The following is a 13,872-nucleotide window of genomic DNA, read 5'->3' as shown; positions in this document are numbered from 1 at the left end:
TCCAAGGCGGCCTCCCTTCTCTTCCCCTCTCCCAACACCTCCTCCGCCTAAAGATGTACAAAACAGTCCTCAGAATAAAACCCGGGGCCTGGCTCCTCCCTCCCCGCCCCCCGGCGGCCGCTCCCCCATTCATTTTCGCCCGTCGCCGGCTAAGTCCCTCCCCGCGCCTAGCCCGGCCTCCGCTCCTCCCCGCCCCGAGACCGCGGCGCACTTGGACTTCCCTCTCCATTCGCCAGCCGCCTCGCTCCCGGTCCCCACGGCTGCAAACTGATCTGGCGCGGGGGGGAGGAGGAGGCGAGCGCAGACGAGAGAACCAGCGAGAGAGGGAGAGAGCGAGGGAGAGAGCGAGAGCGAGAGAGCCGGGAGGAAGAGGGAGTAGTGACCGCCTTCCGGAGCCGGGATTCATGACTGTCCTCGGGACCAGCCAAGGGGACTTTACGGCTGAGTATGAGCCAGGCTGCTAGGAGCCAGGTACCCCCACGCCTGCAGTCCTCGCGCCGTCCCCGGTATGCGAGCTGGACGCAGGGCTCTCCCAAGTTCCCACCGAGCCGAATAAAAAGCGTCCGCCCGCAGCTCTCTGCCAAAGACGGACATTGACTCCAGGTAAGGCGGCGCCGGGTGCAGCGCCCGGCAGCCCAGCTGCCCTTGGAGCCGGCCCCGGACCGCATTTGGGGCGCCCCCGTCCACCCCCACCCGAACCCCTCCCCCCTCGTCACCCTCGTCCACACTTCACCGGCTGCGCTGCCGTCTCCAAGTCTTCCTAGGTTCTAGGAAGGGGGTTCTCGTACCTGGGGCTCATAGGGTTAAATGCGGGTTTTAGTAAGTGGCGCGTGTGCCCCGGCGCGCTCCCGACGTGTGTACCATGGTGGGAACTTGACGTGGTGCTAGTGTGTGTTTGCGTGTGCAGCGTCGTCTGCGCTTGATGCGTGTGCTTGTGTGCTGTGTGTGTGTAGGGGAGGGGGCGAACAGCGAGGTCCTATAACCTACTTACGGTGCGATGTGTTTGTGCATGTTTGTACGTATGTGTTTGCATGTGTGCGCTTGTGTGTCTTTTTAATTAGGTCTCTCCAGTTTACACGGAATGGGATCCCTACTATAGGATCACGTAGCCATCGGGAAACCCGGTGTGGACTTCCTCTTGGGGCTCTGGGCTTGGGCTATGGAGGGGATTATGGAGATACAGATGGCACTTTATTTAGACCTATGTTGGTACCTTGGAAGGAAAATTCCTCCAAACGATGGAGTCCTGCTACACTTGGACCCACCGTTTAAGATGAGAGAAAAATGACCAAACCCTGGAGCAAATGAGACACTGTCACTTTAAATTCTGCACTGGGCAGACTCCAGGATTCTGATGGGAATTTGGAGACGCTGGGGAGTGGGTGACAGAGAAAGGGGGAAGTCTGAGGTGGGTTCCTGATGGGGCTGGGGCTTGGCCAGCCTGGGAGGGAGACTAGCCCTGCCTCTGTGTGTAGTCATAACCGCACCTCAGCTTCTGGTGCTTTGGGGGAGGATCTGGACAAGTTTGCACGGATCCCCCTCAGGGGAAAGGAGAAAGTGACCTGGGGGACTTATCCATCACAGTTCACACAGTCTCAGAGGAAATGCCATTGGGGGTAGCTCTGGGTGACATGGAAGGAGATGGACGGGGCACCTTCCCTTGGACAGACTCCTCTTTCCTTCCCCATTTCAGTCAGGCAAGCCCCCCAGAGAACCTCTTCTTAAATGTACCTGCCTCCCCATGGCTCCACTGGAGTTAGAAGAATCCTGGGAACAGGCAGAGCAGTGGTGTGTGTGTGTGTGTGTGTGTGTGTGTGTGTGCGCGCGCGTGCGCGCGGGCGTGCTCCACTACTGAGCTACTGAGGAAGACCTACAATTCAAAAAGGGGATTTGAGTGGGGAACTCATGACAGAATGTGGCAGTAATTGACTTGTCGGTTTGTACCTCACATCTTTTGCTTGGCTCCAAAATACTGCCAAGGGCAGGAGGGCCTTGGGAAGGATTTCAGTTCAAGGAAGACAGTTTACACCAAGGCCCTCTTTGCTGTCCCCTCCACCTGCCAGGAGGCTTACTGGGTAAGACCCTTGGCTACACTGGCTGGGTACTGTTGGGGTTGGGCTCTGAGGCCAGCCATTGATTTGATTCTCGGCTGCCTCTTAAAGGCTTGCCCTACTCAGCAAAAATGCTGAGTTTTACTGCTGTTAGCATGGCTTCCAGACTCGGCAGCTGTTACTTCCAAGGTAAGCGGCAGCCGTTCTGCTCTCAGGCAGGGAGGCTAGGAGGAGACAAGGGCTGTGATGCTGAGACTCAGCCTCCTGTCCACCTGGCCTTGAAGGGACCACCAGAAATGCTCCTTGTGGGAAAAAAGTGTGTGTGTGTGTGTCTCTCTCTCTCTCTTCTGGGGAAAGATAAAAGCAAACATGTGTTTTCAGGAACCTGCCCTGGCGGGTGGGTTCTACCTGAAGGTATTTGCAGACATACCATTCTCTAGCCAGAGGCTGATATCCCAGGCTTTAGCCTGCTCACAGGCACAGAGACTCTCCTTCAGGAAACTTGTGTCAGACCAGGGCTCCCTAGTTCATTTTGGGGAAGGGGTGTGAAGGCAGAGGGAGAAACCCCATCTTGGGAGCTACTCTCAATTTTTCTTTCCTAAATCATAGATGATAAAGCAGGAATGAATATTAAAGAAGAGAGAGGCAGGACTCTGTGGCCCAGTGAAAGGATGAGAGTTCCCAGTATTCTCTAGTGAGTTGGTGCCATATCTGGGACTAGAACCTCAGTCCCCTGTCAGCTGGATCCCCTTTCCACTCCACCACACTGCATGGAAACTACGCATTGTTCCTTATCCCTACCCTGCCATCATCCTCCCACCCAGGACAATACTTGTCTCCCCCCCCCCAAAGCTTCTCATTTTAGAGATGCATTTTAAAACTTCTCCATCTGGAAACATGACCCCATAAAGGGTCCAAGTCTCAGTCACTGGCCCCACCACACACACACACACACACACACACAGAGAGAGAGAGAGAGAGAGAGAGAGAGAGAGAACATATATTCTTTCTCCAGTGTCTTCAGAGGAATTACCCACAAACAGGAACCCAGTATAACTGGTAATCAGAAGCCAGCAAAGCATCTGTATCTGATCTCTTTTTCAAGGACTGTCTTGCTTTCAGGAAAGAAAAATATACTTCAGCCAACAATGCAAGTACTTTAGGCAAATTTGTATTTTATATGAATTAAGATCCCACCCCTATATATTTATACATAATTGCCAGCACAGGATCATAGGCAAACACACGGGCACACACACACTCATACACATACCCGCACACAGATCTAGAAACCTGTCTTACTTGCTGTTTCCCTCTAAGAGAATCTCCTTACCAATTGTGTTCCCCAGTATAAAGTATCACCTTGTGAAGACTGGGACTCGTAGCTCCTGAAAGAGGAAATGTGAATGAGAGACCTTCTAGAAGTCAGAATAGAGCTCACTGGAAAGTGTCTTCCCAGGCTTCTAGATGCTCGTTTTGGGGTGTGGGCGAATACCAAGAAAGACTGGGGAGGGAGTTTAGGCCCATCTGCAGTAGAGCCTTTTCCACGCAGGCTTTTCCAGGGCTGGATGGCATGTTAGCTCCCAGAAGGGGGAGCTGTGACTCCATTTCAACCAAGGAGAAACAGTTCCAGATAGAATCCAAATCAGCTGTTGGGCCCCCGTTGAGTTTAGACCGCCCAGCTCAAGCTGCAGTGAATCTCTTTGCAGCAGTACAGATGGGACTGTTAAAACACCCTCCCCTGTTCAGTTCAAATACGACATCTTTGTTTTAGTGCTGCAGGAATTTATGCTATTGACCACAAAGTACTCTATTTCTCTGAAAAGGTCTTTGCCCAAAGGCCCTTCAGTTATCAGTGAGGAGATATTTTTTTGATTTGCATTCTCTCTCTCTCCACCCCCTCCCACTTTCTTAGATGAAATGACCAGTGCATATCACCTGTACAGGCCATTAAGATTAGACATACTTTACCCTTCTTTTCCTCTTTTCTCTTTGCTCAAGTACAAAGTTTGACAAATTAGCTACTGAAGTACTACTGATAACCATGCTGGAGATGAGATGGGGGTTTTGCGAAGAAAGCAAGTCTTCAGATGCTATTTCCTTCTTCTGATTGCTTTCCATTCTAACCTTCTGCAAAGAATATCTTTATTGTTCTTTCCTCCATCTCTTACCTTCAGCCTCCCGTGTTTAAAACCTTACCCGTATGTCAACAGCTAGCTAAAATGAAGTCTTCAAGAAGTCTTCTCAAGGCCTTATTTGGGAACTAATATCTTTCTCCCTTGATTCCTATAGAACTTTACTGGAAACTCTATTTTTAGCTTGTGTCCCTGTGTTCCCTGCTTTATGGGTCCATGGGTCTAGGTCTGTCTTACTTTCTTTAATATGGACTTCTTAGGAGCATGTTTGTGTGCTCAGGGGCTGACATATAGGAGTTGCTCTATGAATATTTGAGTTTGCTTTTTCTGTCCAGTCTCAGTAGCAGCTGCCATCATTCTCTCTTTCTCTATCTCTCATTCTTTCTCATTGACAACTGTTTCCTTCACTTAAAACAATGCAATTATGGCACAGAGTTTTACCACCTATGCCCATGGTCTAGAGATACTGATGATAATAGAGATAGGTGAGATTACATTCTACTTGGAAGTTAGCATTGCCCTACTGTGTTCCAGGGGCTGTAGCCTTTTCTCCCATTTCATCTTTCTGCCCACCCAGTGAAGCAGATATATCACCTGCTTCACATGAAGGTGAAGTTCGTGCTGCTTAGGTTCCTTGCCCAAGGTCATAGACCAAGAGAGGTAGAATTTGAACCTGAGTCTTCCCTCCTTTCAGCATCCCTGCTCTTTCCACCATACAGCTGAGTTAGTGGCAGTTGTTGTCAATGGGTGACAGATCAGGTTGTTCAATAGATGCTAGAAATAACTGGGATGTATTATTAACTCTTTTCAATTAATGGTATGAAGGTGTCATGGAGTCATTGGATCAAAGGATCCCTGTGTTTTCTCTGACAGGTTTCTCTAAAGAAATCTCTAAAGGTTTCTCAATAACCAAACCTTTTTCCTTGTTCAGGAGAGAGGAATCCTTTTTGTAATATCAATAATACATGGCCGTTCAATCTCAGTTTTTGTACTTTAAGTGATAGCAAGTTCATTACCACACGGACCAGCCTGTGTTGTATTTGGAGAGCTTTGTGGGAATATTTTCTGACTTCCACCCTAAATCTGCCTTCCATCTGTATGTCCCTAAAATTGCACAAGTATAATTCTCTTCCAGTTATCAGTTCTTTACATATTATGGAAACATAATTATGTCATCATAGCTATTTACTTTCGGAACAGAAGAGCGCTTCTCCACAGCTCTATCTCCATAACTTTGTTTGGAAGCCTCTGAGCATACTAAAAATAATCCTATGGGCATTCTCTGTTTCACTTTTAGGTTTTAAAATGCACAAAAGCGGAGAAAGATGACCTGAAATTCAGGGAATATTTATTCATTCATTTATTCAACAAATATTTATTGTATGCCTACTATTTGCCAAACAGTACCCTAGACCCATGCTGTCAAATAGAAACTTCTTTGATGATGGAAATGTTTTCTATGTCCATTGCTACTGATGAACCAAATTTTTAAGTTTGTTTAATTTGTATTCATTTTAATTTGCGGACCTATGTGTGGCTAGTGGCTGTGGTATTGAATAGCGCAAGTCTAGACATTTGGAACATAGCATGAACGTGGTCCTGTTTTTGAGGCGCGCACACACTTAGGGGGAGAGATGGGTAACAACTGAGTAAACAAATAAATAAGAAAAGTGATTTGACGTAATATTAAATAAAGGAACATGGCTGATATAAATTTAGATGGGCCAGCCAGGGAAATCCTTCTCTGGGGAAGTGATATTGGAGCTGAGACTAAAATGGGAAGAATCCAATTATGCAATTATGTGGGAGAAGAGCATTAGAAGCAGTGAGAAGGACGCAGTTGGACTCACTTCATAGCAACAAGCTCAGGGACTCTAAGCAATGGACTAAAAGCTAGTGTGGCTGAAGCTTTCAAACGAGTAGAAGGACATGTGGCGGAATGGGAAGTGTGGGCGGGGGCCAGGCGTAAAGGCCTTGTATGAGGGAGAAAGTTCTAGATGTCTCTTTTGTTCAGTCCTCATCTGAGGACTGAAGAGGGTTTGGGGATTGATGTAAGTCATTATCAAATTCTCTGAATGTCTTTTTAAAAAAAATCATGTCTGTCTTAAATCAGTTATTTCAATAAGTTTTTCTCACCTTAATTTCTCATCCTGATCTGAGTGCTGGAGCCTGGAAATAGCCAAGTCTAAAGGGAGAGGGAGAAACAGCAGTAGGGGAAATGGATGGAAAGGGAGGAAGAGAATGGATGAATACAGGGGACAAGGTAACTGAAGTCCAGTGGAACAGACTAAAGCTGGAATCCGTTTGGATCAGAAGGTCCACAGTGCACACACCGTGTCTGGGAAAGGCCTTGAACAAAGCAACTTAGCGGCTTGCTGAGGACTCATGGTAGGTGCTGGCAATCTAATAGAATAGGTCTGAAAATCCAGAAATAATTATCATTCATATAGACTGATAGTTGTCATTCCAGAAACTCCATGAGAGGTTGGGGAAGGGGGAAGTCTAAATGAAGACGTATGAGGACTGACACTGATGAGGAGGAGAAGGGTGGCAGTGACTGTAACGACTTTGGAGACCACAGACTGTATCTTTTTATTTTGTATTTCCATTAATTCTAAATTCAATACAATAAGCCCACAGGGAAGACTCAGGGAATCTGATTCTGGTCCTGGCTCCTACCACTATGTATCTGGACCTTCTTAAGAGCATCTCTTTCCCTCTGTGAGCTTCCCTTCCATAATCTGAGAAGGATCAAGCCATGGCTTGCCTTCCTGAAGGCTCATTGCCCAACTCTTTGGAAATGTTGCATGGCAAAGTTCTTGTAAAAGCTGAGGGAGACACACACGCGGTGGCCATGTTGTGGCATAAGGTTTAGTTGTCAAAATAAGCAATGTTTCAAAAATAAGCAAATCTTAAAGAATGCATACCTCAGAGCACAGACTCCGTGCTGAGTGGTGGTGAGAAGGATCTCCTGTGCCACTGTTGCAACTTTTCATATCACAGTGATTGAGCATTAACACGAAACCTACCATCATCCTGGAGCACAGCAGCCCAAAAGGCTGCCTAGAAATCCATAGACAGTCCTTGCTACTGAGGGGGCAAAGAAGACAATTAAGCAGATAATGAGGCCGAGGAAAAGTGAAATTAATTTTTTTCACATGAGGGTGAAGGGAATCTTTGCCTCTCAAGGGATCTATCTTTTGGAGATTGCAAGTGGCCTTAAGGAGAATAGACTGAATCAGACTGGGTTTGAGAAAGTTAAGCTGGTAAATTACCCAGGCTGTCTGCTCTTTACACATAGGTATGGAGAGCCTGGTGAGGACACAAAATATATCATTCTGAACAAATTCTGTTCTGTGTTTGAAAAGGTTTTCTCACAGTGTGCAAAGCTGTATACAAAAATGTTGAGGCTATCTTGGGAATAGTTAAAAGCACTATATCCCCCCAAGGGTGGGAAGTAGATTCATAAGGCAATTAACAAAAGCAAGATGCAATCGCTTTTTGTGTAAACTGCAAAGGTCGGAGCAGCAGGGCTCCGAGTAAATGGCCCATCTGAACAGCCAGAACCCTTTGTAAGGGTTAACCCAATACTGGCCCTGGGAGGTCTCGAAGATATAATTTATCTGGCCTTTCAAAGGCCCTGCAAATGAGCCAGTAGGAATGTCTATGAGAAATAATGATTCCTGGGGTTCAATGTGGATCAGCCCAGTTACAGAATACAAACTGAATCAGATGGAGGAAAGGCAGACATTCAAGAGATGATTGGTTTTGGAGGACTCATCCGCACTAAGGAGTGAGTTCTCATCTCTCTGTTCTAAGAATTGGCCATCTGCAAAAGTAGATGAAACTCTAAGAGGCTGTGGGTTCCTGAAGTCTGCAGAGCCCCGAGATAATCCTGGAAGGGCACCCCTGGAACTGCTACGGAGACAACTGCCTTAAGTAAGTTCATTTCTGTTCTCTTTGGCGGTGGATAGGCTAAAATTTTCATGGACCTTGGTGGTTTCTGAGTTTGTAGGCACAACGTAAGGAGCCTTGGCTGGTAGCGTAAAAACTGCACAAGCATGGGACCAAGAAAATCAGCACTTTGGTATGTTTAGGAGTGTAAGGGAAAGACCAAAAAATAGATTATCGGGCAAGGGTTGAGGATACAGTTTTGCTGCTGGGACACATTTTGGAGACATGACTCTGCCAGAAGAAGTGGTCCACCTCATGTGCCCTTGCCAGACATAGCTGAGGCTGGGTAGTGTTGAGCAGGGTCACAAAGAGTTTTATTCTGAGCATCAATAGGACTGTAACGGTGAAGCCTTACTGAGGATTCCTGAAAAATATTTCTAGGTCAGCCACAGTTGTGCTTGCCCTCTCCTAATAGTGGATATAAGAATTTGAGGGGGTTCTAGAAGGATCGTCACTCATAATATTTGAAGATGGCTGAAATTCCACTATCCCCAAACAATTCCTGGCGAGTGAAAGTGTATATGCCAAGCACGTCACATATATCCTGTGCTGTAATGGGTACTCGATATACATCCACACATATCCTGCTAAATATTCTCAGCAACCTCAGGCGTAGGTAGCATTGTCCCCTCCTTCTAGACATGGAGAAACTGAGCTCAGAATTGTAATGCCACTTGTCCAAGGCCAGGCACTGACTCAGTGGTGTATTGGTGAGTTGTTGAGTCTATTTCTGACTTGAAAATACAGAGGGTGAGAGCTTGAGTGTGATAGAACACGAATATCTGCTCTGCCACCACCTAGCTACCTCACCTTGGGCAGACCACCTAATGTTCCTGTGCCGGTTTTCTCATCTGTGAACAGGAGGATAATAATAGTAACTCTGTGGAGAGGCAATTTGGAGATTTAATGAGTTTATATGATAGATGCCCTCAAACAATGCATGGCAGATCATCCACACTACATAAACGTTAACTGTTATTACCTTTTAAGATTGCCACACCCTATTGTGTTAGATGAATCATTGCTCATAGTCTTAGGTAAGTTCTCAAAGTGGAAATATCACATAGGAAAGAGATTATTATCAGGTTCAAGTCACTACCTTACAAATGAGCTCATGTCATCATTTTTCCCAGTCGTCACTCTCCCTTTCCCCGTGTGGCAGTGAGATAGCAGTGGTTAGAAGAGAGACTGAGGATGGAGGGAAAGGCACAGAAAGATGCAAAATGACAGACGCGGATTTGTTTACTCTCTGTGTTACCAAGGGCCAGAAATCAGGCATAGGCGTAGAGACCAGATACAGACAGATGAAGGCCATCGTCATCATGGCCAGTTCAATTTCTCTTTCTCTTTGGTTTTCACATGCAGATTCTTTCCTCTTTAAGATCAAATAGCATCTGAGTTGGTTCTGGAACCCTGGCTGTCTGTAGCTCATCTTGTTGTACTTCTGTCAGTCTGGGGCATTCACCAGGCGCATCAGGGAGGGTAGCTGGTTGACTGCATGGAGGAGGTTCTTGTGTGAAGTGTTATCATCTTCCTTCTCCTGATTCCCCTCTTCATCAAGATTGTTTATTTATTTTTTCAAGTGTTTGTGTGTCTTGACATGCTGTATCTCATTTAACTTTTACAGTAGTAACTCTGAAGTTGGAATTATTCTTTCCATTTTCTCAATGGGGACATTGTGGCCCAGAAGTGAAAGGGTTTGATCCGAGATATGCAGTAGGTGGCAACATCAAGTCTTAAGCCCATCTGAGTCATCTGCTACTGTACAGAATGGGCTTTCATTGAACTACCCTCCTTTCACTCACCAGTCAAAGGTATTGTCCTCACCTTGATGGCCAAAGTTGAGGTTGATTGTTGCTGCTTGTTCTGTATTGTATGGGGCCAGGTCAATCATTTCAAATCTTTAATCATTCTGTCTGGCCCATTCTGCCTTCGATCTCAATTCTATACATGCCTAAAGGCATCCATCTTCCATGTTCCAGATTTTATAAATGGTGTCACTAGAAGACGGATTCTTAAATATCCTTAATAATCTTCATTTTCCCTCCTTCCCTCCCTCCTTCCTTCCCTCTGTTCCTTTCTCTGTCACCATCATGAATATCTTCTACTCTTCCAGGGCTTTCTAGCTACCAAAATTATAGCCTCTTAACATACTAATTTAACTTCACAATACCTTGGCAGGAAACTAGCTTAGTATGTTTATTTGGACCCTTAGTTCAAATGCTGCTGACACCAGGACCAGTGGTTATGGAATAAACTACTTTCTAACTCTGGGCCAGAGCAACAGGCCAAGATCTTATATATATAATGTATGTATATATACCTGATATATGATTCCTGGGAATAGAACTATTAAGGCCAACTCTAATAAACCAGCTCAGGAAGTAGCAGAGTGGGGGTAGCATGACTTGCGGCAGCCCGGTGTTGATATTGCTGTGTGTGTGTGTCCCTCTCTCTGACTCTGTCCTTGTAGCTCACTTTCATCCCTCACACACTCATGTTTGTAAAGAAGGGAGTATTGCCCATGGTTGAGAACAGGTAAGAGGGGGAAGAGCAGTAGATAAGCTGGTATAGGGGAAATATAACACACACACACGATATCAAAAAGTGTATGCACATTTTAAGAAAGGAAAAACAAGAAACTGTTAAAATTGTAGTACTCAATAAATACAAATAACAGAAGATGAATACAAGTTATGTTAGCACCTTCTATAATTGCAGAAGTAAAAGATGACTTCTGTGTTACAAATTTAATACAGTTTTCCCCTTTCTTAAAATGTGTATAATTTTTTTTGTGTTCTGTGTATTCTACTACCTGGGAGCAGGTATGTATACATACATTATATATACATTATATATATGTATATGGGGGAAATACGAGGCAGATTTCTTGTCCTTTAGTAATGGAACATGAGTCCAGATATGGTCTTAAGATGACCTACTATCAGAAGATAATCTAGGTGTGGGACTTCTATCTAAAAATGGAATGGACACTGTGGGCAGCCAGTGAACGTATAAAAGCAGCCTGTTCTGTTTCCCCAGTAATCAAATAAAGGAAAGTAACAATGTGATGCCACGGAGCATCATCAAAATGGCTTTTTGATTTAATGGCAGCATCCAGTTTTAGTAACAACGCAGATAAAAGGATGCCCCCATGAAGCATTGGTGAAAACTACTGAACCCAGCTTTTTATGAAATGTAACTTCCGTTCCTTCATTTAACCCCCCCCAGAAAATTGTTTATTGAGCACTTATTCTTTGCCAGACACTCTTCTAGAAGCTGTGAATACAGCAGTGAATGAAACTGAGTCCTTGCCTTCTTGAAGCTAATTGAGAAAAAAAGATAATATATAAATAAACAAGCAAACATAGTGTATCAGATGGTGATAAGCATAAGAGAAAAAATAGAACATGATTAAGGAGGTAAGACATGTGGGACAGATGGTGTGGGGCCAGGGGGTTTGCTGTTGTCTGTAGGTGGGTAGCAGAGGCCCTCACTGAGATGCTGACATGGGAGCACAGGTATGTGGGAAGTCAGCGATAGAGCCAGGCAGATATATGGGGGCAGAGCCCTCCAGGTGAGTCAGCAAGAATAAAACTGTGCTTGGTGTAAGGAGACCAGTGTGGCTGGAGTGGATTGAACGATAAGAAGTAGGAAGGAGGGAGAGGCAGCATGATCAAGGGAGCAGGGGTTGGGTCTCTACCTCAGTCTCTCTCATCTCTATCTTTATTTTTATGTCTCTGTCTTTGTCTCTATCTTTTTAAAAGGAAGGTGCTAATGCTTTCATTTTGAAAATTTTCTCATTCTAAGAAGTCAATGAGATACACAATTAGAATTTTGTGAAGAAGGAACTTCATCAGAATGTTTGGGAAAAAAGAAAAACAAAACAAAACAAAGAATATAACAGAATATTCCACAGTCCTAAGGAATGATATTAGGAAAGCACATTTATGTGTTATAAGGTGGAATGAAGATCAAGGGTACCATTTGTGAAATGGAGCTAACACTACCACTGCCTTTGAGTGCTGTGGTCAGAGTGTCCCGTACATAAAGCACTTTGCAACATGCGCCATATACAGTAAGTGCTCAATAAATGGCACTTCTGACATTTATAAACACCAACATTATTTTGGTGAAATACTAATTTTAAAAAGCATGAAGTACAAAATGTCATATAGGGCATGACTTTTTAATAAGATGGACTCTAATATGTGGGTGGTTATCTGAGGGTGCTGGGTTATGAGTGAATTGCATTCTCTTTCATGCTTACCTGTATTTCCTAATAACTCTTTAATGAATATGAATTTCTTGGGTAATCAACATTTTAATTAGTAGGATGTGAGGGAATCAGTGAGCAGTGTGTGGAGGAACAGGAACCAAAGCAGAGGAGCATGCTTTAATTCAGTTTTCTAACTTTCTCAGTCACTCATCCATCCTAAATTAAATTTAAATGGGCTCTGTAATGTATTTTTTTTTCTTTTTTGTTTGACCTTGGCCTGAGGAATAATACTCATAAAAACTGAAGATTTTCTAAGTGATTGATACTTTCTAATGCACATAAAAGTAGCTACACACCTTTAAAAAAGGTGTCCCCCTCTGTGTCCCTTGGCATCTTTTCACGTACTGGCCATACTTTGTGTATTACAAATTGGAAGCATGGCCTGCGGCTCCTCCCCTGGTGTCAGAGGACTTTGACTGTCACACTGGCTTTATTTTTAATTTTGGGTAAATAACATCCCTTCTGCAGACCTCACCTTTCCCACTGGTAAAATGAGGGCTGAGACTCAATAGAGGTCCTAGAGAGCCCACTGCAGCCCACTGCAGCGGCAGGGAGGGGCTGAGGCCCTGAGACCTGATCTCAGACGGTCCCGGCTTGCCCCCTGCCTCTGAGCTGCTCCATTTTATCTGCTCTGCTTTATTATACTTTTGTATAAGATTTGAATAAGAGGTTCTAAGCCTTTAAAAAATGACTTGAAATCGTTGGTTTAAACTTTAAATGGTCTCTAAAATGGATTTATGGGCGACAGATTTTGTGCTAGATTAAGTCATTGTACTGAGCTCTTTGGGAGACCAAATATGACTAAGACACGTCCCCAGGGCTTTCGTGGGAAGAGAAGGCATATGTAAGACGCTGCCTTAGTCACCTTTTTAATCACAATGCTAGGCATAGAATTGCCATCAACAGATGAAATGAATTGAAGCTGGTATGTGCTATATTTAAGGCAGCCTCTTAAAGAAATGAAATGTTTGCACAGGAAACCTTCGGGAGAAAAAGCGTGTTAGTTCAAGTTGCCCATAATGGGCTTTGGACAGGCAGCATCATTGCTCAAGGGCCTGGAAGGCTCTGCACTTCTGGAGTGGGGGAAAGAAGGGCATTCGGGTAGAGGAACTAGTAGACACTACGATAGGACCCCAGGTGTGTGTCTGTCCTTTATTGTAGAACCATAGAATATAAAGAGCTGAGCTAGAAGGGATCTTAGGAACCATTATGAAGATAAAGAAACTAAGACTTTTGCCAGGGGGTGGCTGCCTTGGCAAAAGAACACTGAACCTAGGGCCCCAGACCCCATTATACTAAAATGTCTACAAGCACCTTAAAGGGTTTGACAAGGCCTGTAGTAGAGGAAACTTAAAAACCTTTAACTCATGCTTTCTCAAAATTATTTGACTTCAGAATTTCAAATTTCACAATATATTTTCGTAGGGAGCCGGCCCCATATGCCATAGGTGGC

At 44.8% G+C, this 13,872-nt stretch overlaps 1 protein-coding gene across 1 annotated transcript in view; it reads left to right on the top strand.

Moving 5' to 3' along the window:
- Positions 1 to 201: 201 nt before the first annotated feature.
- The window catches only part of BRINP1 (BMP/retinoic acid inducible neural specific 1), a 186,797-nt gene continuing 173,126 nt past the window's right edge, over positions 202 to 13,872 (top strand). Inside the window, exon 1 of the mRNA XM_003785250.2 lies at positions 202 to 603. The gene's annotated coding sequence lies outside the window, so the exon portion shown is untranslated. The remainder of the gene's footprint in view (positions 604 to 13,872) is intronic.

This window comes from Otolemur garnettii, unplaced genomic scaffold (genome assembly GCF_000181295.1).
Source record: "Otolemur garnettii isolate 467f Iridium unplaced genomic scaffold, OtoGar3 scaffold00014, whole genome shotgun sequence".
Lineage (NCBI taxonomy): Eukaryota > Metazoa > Chordata > Mammalia > Primates > Galagidae > Otolemur > Otolemur garnettii.
The sequence above is the reverse complement of the archived record's forward strand: the minus strand, read 5'-3'. Positions and strand labels throughout refer to the sequence as shown.